Genomic DNA, 18131 nt, shown 5'->3' on the forward strand with positions numbered 1-18131 from the left:
TCTATCTATCTATCTATCTATCTATCTATCTATCTATCTATCTATCTATCTATCTGTCTATCTGTCTATCATCTATTCAATTGTGCATTGGTATCTTTGCCTACATGTATGTCTATATGAGGGTGTCAGATCCCCTAGAACTGGGGTTACAGACAGTTGTGAGCTGCCGTGTGGATGGTGGGAACGGCACCTAGGTCCTCTGGAAAAGCAGCCAGTGCTCTCAACCGCTGAGCTGCCTGTTCAGCCACAATCCTTGAAATTCACTCTGCTAGCTACTGGGCCAACCCTGGTCATTCCCATTATACATGGGCCGTTAGAGTTCTGCCCATGTGTAAACCCTAAACAGGGACTGTCCCCTTCAGGGGCCCGAGTCCGAGCCTCTTCCTCAGAAGGCATGTGCCTGGGGACCCTGCCACACCCAGGGGAAATCTTAAGAAGAACCATGCCCTAGTGCAGGAGAACACATACTACGGTCTTAAACGCAGGTCCATTCAAAGCCCTGCTGGTGGTACTGCCGGGAATACGGTCTGAAGGAGTCTGTTGTCCTTTCCTTATGGGTTCTATAGCAACATTTCTTCGGCAAACATAATACCCAGAACTGTAATAGGTAATTTAAACATTAGGGAGCTTTTTTTTTTTTTAATCACCCGCTCTAGCTCCCAAATAAATATCAGAAACTTAATAAATTTATTAATAGGCTTTAGGCTCAATAACTGGGCAGAGATGCATTATATTAATCCTCTATGCTGGTTTTGCTATTTCCCAGCCATGTGCTCCAATTTAATTACCATATTGGTCCTGTCTGGGCTGCTTCTGCGCCATTAGGTCAATTCCTTATGGTGGTACACTCTCTCTATCTCTTCTTCTTTCCTCTCCTCTACTTCATGGTCCCTACCTGAGACCCCAAGACTTGGAATGGAAGTCCCTCCTACCTGTGTTCTCTGCCCAGAATCGGCTGTCCAGCTTCTTTATTAACCAGAGATAACTTGGGAGCAAAGTTTATACAACAATGATCAGAGTATGTGACAATCCAGAATGCAACTAGATCTCAGGGCCCAGAATTCAGCATTTGTGAACATAGAGCACCAACCCCCAACACATAACCTTTGCCACACCTGGGTTCTTCGGAGAAGAGTTTTCTTCAAGCTTCATGTTCACAGCACCCAATCTTTTTTTTTTAAAGATTTATTTACTATTTGTGTGCATGTACTTAGTCTACCAACTGTGCAGGTGCCACTAGAGGCTGAAAGAGGGCATCGAATCCGCCTAAACTAGAGTTACAACTGCTTGAAAGGGAACCAAACCCAGGTCCTCCGGAAGAGCAGTAAGTGCACAATGAGCCTTCTCTCCGTTCCCTAACGATTTATTTTTATTGTTCTTAATTATGATTGTGCATATGTGGGTATGTGTTCGTGCTTGTAGGTGCCTGCAGAGGTCAGAGGCACTGGATCCCTGTGCAGCTGGAGTTGCCATTGTAGTGGCCACTGTGACATTAGTAATTGAGCTTGGGCCCTCCGCAAGAGCTGTAGATGCTCTTAGCCACCTAAGCCATCTCTCCAGCCCACCCCAAACCTATCTTTATCTGTTTTTTTTTTTTTAATTCACTTATTTGGAATAGAAGAAGCTTTTGCTGAACGTTTCTTTAAATTAGGCCACAAATGATAAGTCTTGTTTTGAATTTTCTGGAAATTAGAAAAGTATCACCCATCTGACATTTCAGTGCCATTATTCACATAGTACAAGAGTTGGTCTGTGGTTGTGAAAGATGATATCTTGTCCGTGGATCCAGCTCATCAAGCCCTCCCCAAGACAGGTCATGGGATCTCCTATTTCCCCTCATGGATGCTTCAGGATTTGGGCTCTCTGATCTTAGCTGCTGAACCATCTCTGCAGCCACCAGTTTGAGATTTTTTAAGTCATAATTGTGTATTGAGTTTTATCTAATGAAAGATTTTTCTGTCTCGATTGGTCAAATCATGTATCATCATCATCATCATCATTATTATTTTATTTATTTACTTTACATCCCAAGCACAGCACCTCCCTCCTCTCCTACTGGTCACACCCTACCTACTTGCTCTACCCTTCCCCCTCCCAGAGAAGAGAAGCCTCCTCCCCCCACCCCATATCAGCCCTCTCCATCACATCAAGTCACATCAGGACTGAGCACATCCTCTCCCACTGAGGCCAGCCAGGGGGAAGTGATCCAAAAGCAGGCAATAGAGTCCATGTTAGAAACAGAACCCCCACACCTCCATTTGCCTGGTGACCCACATGAAGACCAAACCACCCATAGGCCACATATGTGCAAGGGGCCTAGATCCAGACAGACCATGCATGTTCCTTAGCTGGTGCCTCAGTCTCTGGAAGGCCCCATGAGTCTGGGTTAGTTGACTCTGTTGGGCTTTTTGTGGAGTTCCTGTCTCATCCAGATCCTTTCATCTTTCTCCTCATACTTCTGCGAGACCCCCAGAGCTCCACCCCGTGCTTGGCTGTGAGTCCCAGCATCTGTCTCCATCTGCTGCGGGGAGCCTTCCAGATGACAGTCATGCTGAGCTCCTGTCTGTAAGCATAACAGAGTGTCATTAATAATGTAAGGGGCTTTTTTTTTTTTCTACCATGGGGTAGGTCTCAGGTTGGGTCAGTCATTGGTTGGACATTCTCTCAGTCTCTGTTCCCTCTTTATCCAGGTACTTCTTGTAGGTAGGGTAAATTTCGGATCAAAGTTTTTATGGGTGGGTTGTTGTTCCCCTCCCTCCACTAGGAGTCTTGCCTGGCTAGAAAGTGGTCACTTCAATCTCCAAGTTCCCCGTAGTGCTAGGAGTCTCAGATAGAGTCACACCCATGTCCTCCCAGGAGCCTACCCTGTTGCAGGTCTCCAGTTTGTCACAGAGATGTCTCCCCTCAGTTTCCTTTCTCTCTCCCAGCTCTCTCACTTCACACCCCCATTCTCCCCACTCTTGATCCCCACCCTTGTCTCCCTTCCCATTTCATCTCCTGCCCTTTCTTCATCCGCTTCCAATGTCTATTCTATTTCCCCTTCTGAGTGACATTCTGGCACCCTCCTTTGGGCTCTCCTTGTTACTTAGCTTCTTTAGGTCTGTAGATTATAGAATGGTTATCCTGTACTATATGTCTAATAGCCACATATAAGTAACTACAATCCATGTGTGTTTTTCTGGGTCTGGGTTACCTCACCCAAAGTGGCCTTTTCTAGTTCCATCCATTTGCCTGGAAATGGCATGATTTCTTTGTTTTTAATAGCTGAGTATTTATTATTATTATTATTATTATTATTATTATTATTATTTTATTTTTCAATATGTTCACTTATTTTTTCCATTTTTTATTTTAATTTTTATTAATTACACTTTATTCACTTTGTATCCCCCCCGTGACCCCTTCCTCCTTCCCCTCCCAATCTCACCCTCCTTTCCCCTTCTCCACACATGCCCCTCCCCAAGTCCACTGATAGGGAAGGCCCTCCTCTCCTTCCTCCTGATCCTCGCTTATCAGGTCTCATCAGGAGTAGATGCACTGTCTTCCTCTGTGGCCTGGTAATGCTGCTCCCCCTCAGGGGGAGGTGATCAAAGAGCAGGCCAATCAGTTCATGTCAGAGACAGTCCCTCTTCCCATTACTATGGAACCCACTTGGACACTGAACTGCCATGGGCTACATCTGTGCAGGGGTTCTAGGTTATCTCCATCAATGGTCCTTGGTTGGAGTATCAGTCTCAGAAAAGAGCCCTGTGCCCAGATTTTTTGGTTCTTTTGCTCTCCTTGTGGAGCTCCTGTCCTCTCCAGGTCTTATTCTTTTTAGAGTAGCAGCATATCAGATCCCGTTGCTTTTCAAATGTTGAAAGCAACAGATGAGTCCACAGTTATATGACTAACTTTATCTACATTAGGATTTGGTGTGATGCTATTTTTCTCTACCTTTTTTGCTTGCTAAAGCTGTTGGTGTTGTGCCTTTCCTTTTTCTGCTTTATCTGTTTTGTCATCACTGAATCACTCTTGTTACAAATGAGCAAAGACTTGTTTCCCTGCAAGGCTTGTTTTGTTTCTTCAAACGTTCTGAGGCAGTGATCAGTGACATCGTGTGGCACCTGGAGTGTCCTTGGATATAAATGGACCCTTAGGTCAATTATTTCTCTTCATTTTGTCTCTTGCAGTGTTTTCTTTTTATTAATTAATTATTAGTTATTAGTAATAGTAATAGTATGTGAGGCAGGACCTGGATGGCTGGCCTGCCGGCCACTGTGTAGAACAGGCTGTCTTCTGACTTTCTCACTCCTGCTGCCTCTGTTTGGAGATGACCGGCACTATGCTTAGCTCTTCTTTTGTCAGTTTTGGGAGTCTGTGTCCATCAAAGTTTTGGTTGTCCATTCCTGTGTGTAGGGCTGTCTGTGGGGACACTGCCTGAGGGTGTATCCATGGAGACCCTGCCTGCAGGTGGACTCAGAGACTCTGCGCTGCACTCACTGTATGAGCTATTTGCCGCCTTTGCTTTGGTTTGTTACAGCATGCTGCGATTTACTAATTTTTTAGGGTGGATTTTTGCTGTCTTTGATTCTATAATCTTTTGTCTCTAGTCTCACTGATTGTGGGGGCTCATCAACTTTATATTTTCTTTTTTAATAGTTTCTTAAAGCAGAAACTCAGATTTTTAAATTAAGTTGTTTTGGGTTTTTCAAGACATTGCTCACTATGTAGCCCTGACTGTCCTGGAACTCACTGTAGAACCAAGCTGGTCTTGAACTCAGACATCTGCCTGAGTGTTGGGATTAAAGGCATGAGCCACTACTACCTGGCAAACTTAAGATTTTTTAAAATTAATTTTTTTCTCTTATTGAAAATAGGTTTTTAAAAATTAGTATATCATGATTATAATTTCCTTTCCCTCTCATGCTCCCAATTCTCCCCCACCACCCCAGCTTGGATTTTTGAACAGGTGCCAAATGCTGTAATTTTTCTTCAAGTACTACTGCTACATATTTTTAAATTTTGTATTTTCGTTTTCAGTTCAGATTTTTTTTTTTTGAGATTGAATCTCACTGTGTGGCTCTGCTACCTGTAGGACAAGCTGGCCTCAAGCTCATGAGATCTGCCTGCTGCTGCCTCCTGAGAGCTTGGATTAGAGGTGGGTTCCATGCTCAGCCCTCTGAGTATTTCTAAGCTCTCTTGAGACATCTTTTCACAATGAACTATGGAGTTCACTCTTTATTTCCCAGCTGTTGAGAGACTTTTAGTAATACCCCACATCTTACTTTCTGGGTAATGTTTTCCTGACATGCTTTCCCTATCTTTTCTTCTTCTTCTTCTTTTTTTTTAACATTATTGCTATAATTTGATTGTCACATAGTTCACTCATGTGAAGTGTGAGATTTGATGGTTATTTAGGCCATTTCATTCCAATCATATTCTTTTGTTGTTGTTATTTTGTCTTTGTTTTTTGGGTTTCTCTGTGTAGCTCTAGCACTCTTGGAACTCTCTTTGTAGACCAGGCTGGCCTCGAACTTAGAGAGCCACCTGCCAACAGACGAGTGAAGGCTAAGTAAAACCAAACAGCATCGGGGCTACTGAATGGTTTTTCTGCTTATTTTTAGGCAGGTTTACAGAGAGAACTGGGGGAAAGTGGGACAGAAAAGTGTAAGACCCTGCAATCCCAGAGAAGGCGTGTGCTTCAGTTGTGGGCAGAGGCTGCGTGTTTAGAGATTGGTGTTGTTAAAGACGGGCTGAGTGATTTGTTTCATCACTTAAGAGATGCTCAGGAGAGATTGTGAGCTCTGGAGTCTGTAAGGGTGCTTAAACTGTTACGACTTGGGGATTCTCAAAGGTGAAAATGTGTTTTGCATTGTGAAATGGTCAGGAGCCGCTGGGGGCCAGGGACAGAATGCTGTGGTTTGAATCTGAATGTTTCCCACAGGCTTATATTTTAACTTGTTCCTTAGCTGGCAGCACTGTATTGGGTCCTGTGCAACATTTAGGAGGCGGGACCTAACCGGTGGTAATAGGCCACAAAAGGTAGGCCTTTGATGGTTACAATCTACCCCTGGACCCTGGCACACCTTCTCTGCTTTCTGATCACCATGATGGAAACAGCCCATTACCTTGTGTTCCTCCCATGACCAACTGAGTGGTCCTGCCATGTTTTTCCTGCCATGATGGCCCCCAAACCCTTCAAAACCATGTGCCATAACAAACTTATTCTGTCTTCACTTGTGTATCAGAGCTGTCACAGAACACAGAAGTAGCTATGTTTTGAATAGGAGAGTCTTGAAAGTTTATTTAATCACATATTTTCTGTTTTCCTTGTTAAAAAGAATTCTGTTTGATAGAGAATTCCCAGTGCTGTCTACTGAGCACTTAAGAGGCATGTATCATTAGACATGGAGTAAAGAGTATATATTTTATAAAGAAATGTTAGATTCTTAACATAGCTATTGTACTTTGGCAAACAAGAACTTCTGTCGAAATAGGAAAAGCTGGACAATATAATTTTTGGTGATGGAGATCCCCATATCCTCACTTATTCATGATCACTTTTTTATTCTCCTAGATTGTGTCACCCCCTCAAGTAATTCAGAAAACCAAATCCAGCTAAAATGGAACATTCCCCATAAATGTTTCTGCACCATTGTATTTATTAGCTTTTTGTCCCTGTGACAAAGCACCAAACGTAAACAACTTAAAAGGAAGAAAGGGTTATTTTGGCTCACACTTTTAAAGGTGACACTGAACTTCATGGAGGAGAATGTGTCGTGAGGTGAGGACGCCCACACTTGGAGGCCAGGAAGCAACAATGAAAGATGGCTATGTTCACGCCTCAATTGCTGGTTTTAAGGGCATACCCTCAATGACCTACCTTTTCAGGCGCTACCTCTCAGCACCACCATCAGCGGGGAAACACACCTTTAACACATGAGCTGTTAGAGGACGCAAAGCATAGCAGCTATCTCGGTCTCACAGGCATCTCACAGGCACGAGCCGCCATCCAGTACCACTGCCCTGAGAGCCATTTGAGGGAGTGAACCTCACTTCCGCCAATTTTTAACTTTTCTGGATTTGTTATTTACTATAAAGCAGATAACAACAGAACTTCATAGAAAAGATATTTCTAGAAGATGCCTAGACAGGCTTTAGTACCAAAAGCATGAAGGAATGGCTGACGAAAGTGACTCTAAAAGAAATGTCCTGGTATACATGAAACCTGACTTTCTGATTTTGATAAAATAAAAAATTATGTAAGTTGAAGTATAGGTAAAAAAACTCCATGAGCCTGAGCACACTAGAACTTTATTTTTTTTTCTCAGATCAAGACCAGGCAAATGAACCAGGGAATCTTCTCCATACTGTTATTCAAGACCCAAGCTCTTTCCACATTGTGGCTCCAGTAGGCTGTACAGCCTTGAGGTAACTCCAAAGGCCATAAGCTAAGTAATCACTGATAAATTTAAGCCTCTGACACTTAGTGTGGCCCTTTCTCTGTTGTCCCACAGGAACACCTAAAGTTTTAAATGATGATTGACATTGAGGAGGATGGCCTTGAATTCACGAAAGAAGTTAAGTCATTAAGGAACACTTTTAACAGTTGAACTGCATTCTAAGCACATTATCAATATTAAAGTTTGCATTTAAAGAGAAAACTGAGTTGATGAAAAAGCGCATCCATCACTGAGTGGTCCTATTAATCAAGGCCATATATGGGTTGAGTCAGGTCTGGGAAACGAGAACTCCCTAAGCTCACCGCTGTTGTATGGCAGGGCTTACTCTGAGCAGGTACATTACTTCTAAAACCACACATCAAACCACAGTGGAAAATTCAGCTTATCTGGAAAGTAACAGCAAGATAATCTTCTGCAAGCCTTCCTATCTGGCCACGAATTTAACGTGGCCTATATTTCTGTGTGTGTGTACTCGAGTATATGCACAGTGTGCATGTGTGTGCATGCATGTGTGAGTGTGTGATTGTGTATGTATGGGAGGGCGAACACACCAGTGCCAGGGTACACAGGTGAAGCTCAGAGGACGACTTTGGGAATTTAGTCTTCTCTTCTACAATGGGCTTTGGGGTCCAAACTAAGGTTGTCAGGTTTGTACCCAAGGAGTCCATCTCAGCCACTTTCCACCTTACTTTTGAGACTGAAGTGCTCATTAAATCTGGAACCTGCCGTCTTGGGGGTTGATCAGAGAGCTCAAAGGCTCCTGTTTCTGCCCCTGGGGAATTGGTGTTATAGATGTTCACAGCCACACTGAGTTTTTATGTGGGAATTGAGAATCCAAACTCCTCATGCTTGCCTCCCTGGCCTCCTCTCCCACCTGCCTGTCACTGTCCCAGCAGTCTTTCCTCTGGTCCACATCCATACCCTCTCTGCTCTCCCTCTTCATCCATACTCATGACAGTGAACCGGCTCGATACTTATTTAGTCATATAAAACTGCTCAATTAAAGATAACTTCCATCTATAGGTGGTCTTTATTTGTATCTGTCTTTTAAAAAAGTTTTGGTGGACTAGGGTTTGAACCCAGGACGTGGCCAGTTAAGGTTTCACTACTCAGCTACAGTCGTAGCTTAGAAAAGTTAATTCTTCCAAACTTTCAGAGCCCCCAATTTACATTTAGTAGGAAAAAAAAAAGTGAAGCAGCTACTGTTTCTTAGGGCTCGCTGCCAAGTATTTTTGTAAGCCATGGTGACTTTTGGTTTGTTTCAAAGAAGTGAAAAATCCCTTGAGGTAAGCAAGCTCCAGGGCCCAGCAGCATGATTTGAAAGTACACAGGGTAGGTGACCTAGTTCCTTTGTCCTCACTGTGGGGCATGCTATGTAGGTGATCTTGCTTAGACACCGTGGAACAAACAAAATCATGAAGCTGTTTTTGAGGACTCTTTGGAGGGTACTGTTAGGACATACAGTTCTTCCTTTCACTTAATTTGAACACAGCTTTCTTAGACCTCGGAGGCTGGCCTGTCTTCTCATTGCATCCGGGACACCAGGGATTGTGGCTTCTTTGGCATGTTCCCTGCTAACTTGGTGGGTCTGCTGGCTCCTTTGTTTCACCAAGTATTGCCTGTCCCAGCAACCTGCTGACCATGGTCCCAGCTGAGGCCTGGGAGTTGACCTGCACAGCATTCATTAATCCTAGGAGTCCAAGAAGTCATTTAGAAAAAAATCTTTATGTCTTGGGGAAGAAAGTACCACTTTCCCAGCTCCACAGTCTACAGGTACTCCAAGAGCTAGGCTGCAACAGCTGTGAGGAAGAGCGGGGTTCTCCCTGTACCAGCAACAGGCTGTGAAGGGCACAGTAGGACCCAGACACCTCTGACTGCAGATAGTGGTCCATCCCACTCTCCCTGAGTAATCATTCATTTGTCATTTGTTTCCTGTTTCATCCAGGACACATACCTTTGTACATATAGACTGACTAACCATTTGACTCCAGAGTCACATTAACATCTATTTTGATTAATATTTAAAGTTTAAAATGAGGCTGATGACAGATACACTAATGTGATAAAGAAGTGGGGAATAGTCTTGAACTCACTGGCACAGGAAAGACTTTCTAAATACAATTCTGGCTGCACAACAATGGATAAATGAGACCTCATGAGACTGAAAAGCTTCTGTCTTGCTAAGGACACTATCATTTGGACAAAGCATCAGGCTACAGAACGGGAAAGATCTTTACCAATTACATATCTGATAGAGGGTTGATATCTAAACTATATAAAGAACTAAAAGTAAAACAAAAAAACAATATGGCCATCAAAAAAAAACAAAACAAAACAAAACAAATAACAAAGCTAAAATAAAATGGGGTTAAAGAGTCCTCAAAAGATGAAACACAAATGCCGAGAAGCATTTAAAAGTTCAACAGCTTAGCCATCAGGGAAATGTGAATGAAAGCTACTTTGAGATTTCATCTTACATCAAGATCAGTAAAACAAATGACAGCACATGCTGGCAAGAATGTGGGGGGAGAGGACTGCTCTGTTAATGGTGGGAGTGATAACTCGCCTTACCACTATGGAAGTAAGTGTGATAGTTCTTCAGGAAGCTGGGAATAGAGCAAGCTCAAGAGCCAGTCATAGCGCTCTTGGGTAAATACTCAAAGGAATCTACATCCTACTACAATGACACTTCCTCATCCATGTTCATTGCTGTTCTATTCATACTGGCCAGAAACAACCTAGATGTTTATTAACAGATTAATCTAAATGAAAATGTGGTTCATTTACACAATGAAATAATATTCAGCTGGTATAAATGATGAAATCCATAGGTAAATGAATGAAGCTACAAAAAAAAAAAAAAATACTGAGTGAGGTAAAAAAAGACCTCAAAAGTCAAATATGGTATGTATGTGGATGTTAGCTTTTAAGCCTTCAATAGACATGCTACAGTCCATATAACTAAAGAGGTTAGGTACAGAGTAAAGGACTGGAGAAGAGACTGGAACAGGAGGATTAAATGGAGAGAAGGGAGGGGAAATGGAGTAGAGAAGGGCATTCAGGGAGACACAGGGCCATTTGAAGGGTCATATGAAAACCAACTATAGCAGAAGATTCTTAAATATATATGTATGTCAAACAAATCTAAATGGAGTCACCAAATAACAGGGGAGACAAAGATCCATCTGGACATCTTTTGTCGCCAAGTGAAACCTCTAGCTCCAGGAATGGGTTACTTAGAATTGAGTTGTTGGCCAAAGGGGTCTCACGGAAATCCCCAAACAACTTAAGCTATTGCAAAGCTATTGGTTGCTCTCCACAAACTGATGCTAAAGTCCTATTGCTGATGACAATATTCTCATTGAACCCGGAGAAGTCAGGCGGTACCTAGCTAGAGCCTCACCCCTACTGACTAGGGTTCATGGTACTGGAAGCTATTCTGTACGCTACCAGAGGAGAAAGGTAAACACCAACCCAGTAACAACCCTGTGATCTATGATGGTGACCTGCCTGCAAGATGTGCTAGTTCAACAGTAGCCAAACATTGGGGAGTAGCCGCCCACTTTCTAATGGATTTAAGGCCCATTCTACAAGACGGAACCCATGTCCGCTTCTGCTTGAGCGGCCAGAAACTGAGACTAGATAGGCCATGGACCTAGGAGAAAACCAAATACTGTTGTTCTACTAAAGGAGCTAGCAATAAAATGGCTCCCAATGACACAGTCTTCTATATCCATAGATCAGTGTCTCATTCAGATAGCATCAGAGAAGCTCCCTCCTGAAGCTGATGGGAACTACACAGAGATCCACAACTGGACAGTGGGCAGAGACTGAGAGATCTTGGAATGCTCAGTCCTAAATAGGATGTCTCCAACAAACTTCTGCCCTCAGGATGCAGGAACTCTCGGGAGAGGAGGCAGAAAGAGTCTAAGAGTCAGAGGGGACAGAAGACACCAAGCAAAATGTCTCCAGCCCCAGCAGGACTGACACATATATACTCAGCATGCACGGGGCCTGCACAGGTCCAAGCCAGTTGGATTCCCATTGCTGAGAGGAGGAAGTGGACACGAGCTCGTATTCCTAAGGACACTCTCTCCAACTGATCACTGCTTATAAAGAAAGAATTCGTTTTCCCTAATGTAGTCTCACTAGGTATGTAAACCACATTTCAGGGCAGGACCCATGCTTGGCAGTAGATAATCAATACAAAATAAAACTTCAGGCTATTTCTGGAATTTTGTTGTTGTTGTTTCATAATGCTTTGAGGTTTTCTTTTTTTTTTTTTTAAATATTACTGACATTTTGCTTGTATATGTCTCATATGTTGTATATTTTGTTTTCATGGGTTTCTGTGTCACACTTGTGCTTTATTTAATTTTTATTTATTTATTTGCCTGTTTGTTATCTAAAGAGAAAGAGAGAAGTGTGAAGGTGGATGGTTTGGTGGTGGCTGTGGAGAATATGGATGGAGATAAGGGCAGGGAAACAGTGATCAGAATATATTGTATTTAAAACATTTATTTAAAAAAAAAAGGCTGGAGAGACAGCTCAGTGGATGAAGAGCTTTCTGTACAAGCCTGACATGATTTTGATCCCCAGGACCTGTAGCAGAAGGAAAGGACCGACTTTGGAGAGTTCTGACTTCCACGTTTACCATGGCACACACACACACACCAGTCTTTCTTCTCCCATTCTCTCCAACAAATAAATTAAAAAAAAAAAAAAAAAAAGCTTAGCATGTATCTGTAGTACAGAGTTTCTAAGGAATGTCTTGCCTTTAAGAAATAACGTGTTTACGAGCTGTGGTGGCGCACACCTTGAATCCCAGCACTTGGGAGGCAGAGGCGATCTCTGTGAGTTCGAGGCCAGCCTGGCCTACAGAGAAAAGGACAGGTTTACAGGTCCCAGGACAGCCGGGGCTGCATTGTGGGGTGCTGGAGAGATGGTTCGATGGGTAAAGTGTTTGCCACACAAGTGTGAGGACCTGAGTTCAGATCCCTAGAATCCATGCAGGGCTGGGCATAGCAGTGCCCTATGAGGCGGAGACGCAGCGGTTTGAAGGATCTATTTGAGCATTCTTTTGCTGTTATTCTTATGATTCTCCTCCTTAGACAGATACAGAGAACAAAGGAAACAACATTCCTCAAGCTTTGAAAGAATGACATCTGGGAAGTCACTAGCTGTTGGTGGGCCGATCCCCTGAGAGGTGGAGGCTGGGGACCGTCTCTCCTACTGCTGCGGTGCCGTGAGAACACATCATCCTGCATCCTGCATAGTGTCATGGCGTGGGGTGTGTGGTTCCTTGAATGCTGACAGGAAGCTATGGAAGTTTTCTTCTCTAAGTGCTTTAAATCTAACTGAACAAACTCCGGCAACTTGTGAGAGACCACAGTAAGTGGCATGACGCGCATGTTCTGAAAAGAGGGAAGCCTGGCACCAAGCAACGGAGGGGTGTCCTCCCAGAAACAGGGTTAGCTAGCAAAGTTAGGAAGGCCTCTTTTTCCACAGAGGCACAGCCTAGGAGTTGAGATCCCTACTGAGGCAAGCTGAGGTGTTATATCATATGCACTTCATATGATCTTCCTTCCTTAGTTTTCTCTGTCTCTAGGCGCTTCCCTGGCTCTCTTCTTAATCTCAGGCACTTGAAAAAAACAGTTATAGAAAGCAGTAGTTCCAGCAAATGTTGGGCTGGTACACACGGGACAGGATATTAAAGGCAGCACAAAGGCAAGGAGCAGGGACATCGAAGACTGGTTCTGCATCCTTTTAGAAGAAGTCACAACTAAGAGGACCGTGACAAACTGAGATGTAGGCTGCAGGGCCTGGGGCAGTCACTAAGAAAAGATAAGCAAAAACATATTTTAAAAGATAAATCTTTAAAAGAGAAAGAAAATAAATGTTTACGGAGTTACATTGGGAAGAAAATATTTGGCAAATGCAAATTAAAGACAGTACGGAATAACAACAAGATCTAAGCCATGGTTAAAAAACATTGAAGTTATACACATAAATTCAACTATGAACATTCCATCTAAAATACTTAACAAACCAACCCTACATGGCACCTACAGGAGGCAGCCTAAAATTCAGACATGAGTAGGTTGAAAGGAAATACTACCATATGCCAACAGGCACCAGGACAAGCATGGCTGCACTGTCACCAGACAAGATGGACTTTAAAACAAAGTAATTAGCCAGGCAGGGTGGCAAAAGCCTGTAATCCCAGCATTTACTTATGGGCCATAAATTTGAGGCCAGCCGGGTCTACACTGTGACCCCTGGGTTTTAAAAACTGTTCCTGACAGATGGGAAACTGACTGCTGGGACTAAATGACTTGCCATCAATGGCTCATGCACAGGGGCTGTAGTGTTTACTCACGCTGACTGTTACTCCATTTCCTGCCTCTCTGCTGACACCCGTGCTCCTTATTAGGGCATTTCTCCTTGAAGTGGCCCTCTATTTATTCCATGGGATCCAAGGAGCGCTGTCGGCCATAGATCACATAATCCAAGAGCATCTTTCTGGTAGATGTTTGCTTTTTTCCTGCCCGTCCTCACACAGCCTGCCATCGTCTCTCAGCCGAGCTTCTTCAGTGTGGCAGGCAGCGTTGTCTGCAACCATGTTTTCTCTATCTCTTCATCTCATAAGGAGCTAGCCAGGACGCTGAGTTTTAGGCACAGGATATATGGCCAAGGCCTGAAGGGAATGGGAGTAGGCAGGAATAGTAGGTCTTCAGGGCTCACAGAACACTTCCAATGGAGGTTGATGACTGTCTTCAACCTGAAAATATAGGTGGCTGGATGGGCACCATCCGGGGAGGGTTCATGCTTAGGTGACATGGCTCTATGTATCACAGAGCATGCCTGGGGGCCACTAAAATTTGGCATGCTCTGTGCCAGGAAACCATTTCAACTGAGTCTTGAAGTGGGGGAAGACTGGCAACGCCAAGGTATACATGAGATGCGAGGGGTTCTGCAGGTAGAATACAGCAGTGTAGCCAGCCCAGGCAATGCCAAAGTACCTCAACAGCACGCATGGTCCAGGAACCAGTGCAGCTGGATGCAGTGGCAGGAGACTGTCCTATCGGAGCTCTGAGCGTAGGTCACAAAGACTAAAGCTTCAGACCACATAGGGGAGAAGGAAAAGAGAAAGAAGGTATTACTCGCCAGTGACCTGCATCAGAGCTATTTGGTTTTAGGAAGCACAGAGTAAGCAGGAGCTGTAGGTGGCAAAGGAAAATGGGCCACAATGAAACTGCAAGTTGCTGACATGTATTGCAGTGAGAACAGAGACTGGGTTAGAGGAAGATTGGGGGGTTAAAATGGCAAGAGCACCAAGGAAGCTGGATATGGTTGCTTGTAGCCAGGTAGAAGATAACCAAGCTAAACAGCTGAGGGCAGAGCTCTGTGCCAGTGACGGCAGGCAGGCTGGGGAAGGAAGACTGCAGCTCCATCCTGATGCTGGGACAGTAAAGCTACAGGCTGGTCACGAAGACGTGAGAAACAAGAATAGTCTTTTTTTTTTTTTTTTAAGATTCATTTATTATTCATATAGTATTCTGCCTGCATGTATGCCTGCAGGCCAGAAGAGTACATAGATTTCATTATAGATGGTTATAAGCCACCATGTGGTTGCTGGGAATTGAACTTATGACCTCTGGAAGAAAAGTCAGTGCTCTCAACCTCTGAGCCATCTCTCCAGCCCAAGGAGAATGGTCTTAATGGCCAGAAAGACGCCTCCCAAGTGGATGGTGGCAAAGCTTGCAAAGGCTTACGGTAGCTGACAGTTGAGATCAGCAGTTAACACAGCACAAGGCAGAGATGGACAGAGGGACATGCATGGAGCACGTGGGATCTTCACTCGCTTGGTATATAATGGCCCAGAGAGTAAACCATTCTCACAGTAACAACCTCACCTTTTGTCCAGTTTCTGCCATGGTCCTACGAAAAGCCTCAGACAAGGAAGTTAATGGCTTTTTCCTCTTGAAAACCCCTCCCTCTTTGGGGGGGGGGATGTTCTCACTTTTTAATTTTTCCTGTAATTCTTAGTAAGGCTTGCCTCCATTTTGTATATGCCCACAAGTGTCCATGTTTTACTCAGCAGCATGAGATAATGGACTTCGAGCCATTGATGCAGGGCCATCTTTGGTGACTATGTCTGGCACCCTAGGTCTTTTGAGTCAAGAACCACTGAGCCAAGAATGGTCTTTCCCACTGAGCACTCCACCCCCACATCAGCAGGACCTAGCACAAGCCAACAGTAAGGGTCAAGATGTCCACTGAGTCCTTCCATCATATAAGACATATCCAACACATGCTTCATCAACATCGAGTCTGTAAGAGGCCAAAGCAAGTTCCCAACTGAGCTGCCAGAAGCTAAGATCATCTTGGGTGCCCTCGCCCAGCCGCCTTCATGTGAGCAGGGACTAAGTCAGCTCTAAGGCCCGTCCTCTTTCTGGTTCCTGTTTCTAAGGAAGAAGGGCAGGCCTACAGGAAACAAACCTTAATCTATACGGCTGCCATGCAGGCAGGCAGACACAGACAGCACAACCTTCCCCAAGTTGTCTGGGAATCTTGGGAGGCGTTGTCTGCCCTGCAGGGGAACTTTTGATGGTGGACACTGCTTAACCTCACCAGCAGCAAGACTTTTTATGGTGTAAGGTCCATCCACAAACCACCTTCCTGGGAACCACCGCCTCCTTTTCAGGATCCTTCCCAGGAACGTTTTGTTTTCCACCCCGTTCTGCATGTGACTACCTCAAAGGGTGCTTTTGGCCAAGTTTCCCAAGTATTCTTTTTTTTTTTTTTTTTTAAAAGATTTATTTATACAGTACTCTGCCTGCATGTGTGCCTACACATCAGAAGAGGGCACCAGATCTCATTATAGATGGTTGTGAGCCACCATGTGGGTGCTGGGAATTGAACTCAGGACCTTTGAAGAACAGCCAGTGCTCTTAACCTCTGAGCCACCTCTCCAGCCCTTCCCAAGTATTCTTATCTTAGCTTTTTTGAAAATAGACTCCTTTAAATTCTTCTGTGAATTCATGAGTAAGGTTGTGATGTCTTGTTAGTTTACACTTTCCTGCCTTCAATCTCAGCCCAATGATTTAAAATCCAAATTCATTTGAGAGCCAGGCACAATGCTACATGCATCTGGAGCCCAAATACTTAGAGATTGCCAGGAGTAGTTGAACCCACCTAAGCACCACGGCAGGAACCCATAAAGGGGTGGGGGGGAATAGAAAAAAAAAAAAAAAAAAAAAAAAGCCCACACAGGGCTGGCAAGATGGTTCAGCAGTTAGGAGTTCTTTAAGAGAACCTGGGTTCACGTCTCAGCACCTACATGACAGCTCATCACCATCTTTAATTCTAGTCCCAAAGGATCCATTGCCACCTTTTGGCTTCTGTGGGCACTATACACATCTGGTACACAGACATACACACAGGCAAGTACCCATATACAAAAAAGGAAAGGAAAAAAACTTTAATTCACTCATTCTTCTTTCACAGAAATGTGAAAAGGTCATTTCAATCTAACTAGCTTGAGAGGTTTGACTTCATCCTCTGTATTTAACTTCCCACTAATACTTTCTCTACAACATGGACCAAGCAGCATGGCCTGTTAATGAGCACAGGCAGAGTAGAGTGGGGACCTTTTCCTAGTCCAGTGCCCAGGGTGGGGACTGTACCCCTCCCCCCAGGAGGGCTGCTTCTTCCTCATCTACTGAGGGCAGGGGTCCAGGGGTCTGGGAGATGCTGTTTCTCCTTTGTACCAACAGGATCACCAGGGCTATGAGAGGGCAATGCTCCACCTGGGCTTCAGTCTGAGGAACTGTGAATTTCCAGAGTGAAACCTGCATCTAACGACCCCATCTGCAGACTCCAAGCTGCCAGGGACACTATCTCAAGCTGTTGTCTTGAGCTTAGTAGTTGCTGCCTGGCCACTAAATACCTGTCTTCTGCACTACTTAAAACAGCCTTTTACAAAATCCGTTTATGAAGTTCACACGAGGTCCAAACGCTGTTTTAGGTAAACTCTTTTGGAGCTTTCATACAACACACAAGGCCATGGACCACTGCAGAATGCGAGTACTGTGTGGCTGCTTTCCCCCAGTCCAAACACTCCCAACTGTAGAGAGAAGACAGGCTCACATGCTAAGGAAACTCATGAACTCAGAAAGTTTAGAAAGCTGCAAGTCTAGTGTCAACCCCATCCCTAAGGTTAGATCGGCAATGCACAGCTGCCAGGGAGGACTCTCTTCGGCACAGCTGCTCCAAGTTGCTCAGGAAATTCTGGACGTAAGTAGTCATGTGTGTTGCTGTGGGCTCCTGTAAGCAGCCCCAGTACACTGGTTAGGTCGCCACACTAGACCTGGAGTTTGGTATCCTATCTAGGATGACTGACATTGTTCATGTCTCCCACAACAGAGAGAGAAACAAAACACAATGTAAAAGTCAAAACAGAGAGAGGGGTACCTAGTCTAGCGTGCTGTTTTCTCTGAAAATCAGCCTGGTGTGGCTCTGAGGAAGCCATTTCAGACAAGGAAAGGTGAACACAAGCAACTTGAGGAGCGGTGGGGTGCAGGAGCTGTGTGGCCTGCAGTGCTCAGCCCCAGGACAGTGAACAAGGCAGGCGGGAGGCAGGCCTGCACCGTGAAGCACTGCTGCTGTAAAATGCAGGCAAGA

This window comes from Psammomys obesus, unplaced genomic scaffold (assembly GCF_907164565.1).
Source record: "Psammomys obesus unplaced genomic scaffold, mPsaObe1.curated_primary_1811, whole genome shotgun sequence".
Lineage (NCBI taxonomy): Eukaryota > Metazoa > Chordata > Mammalia > Rodentia > Muridae > Psammomys > Psammomys obesus.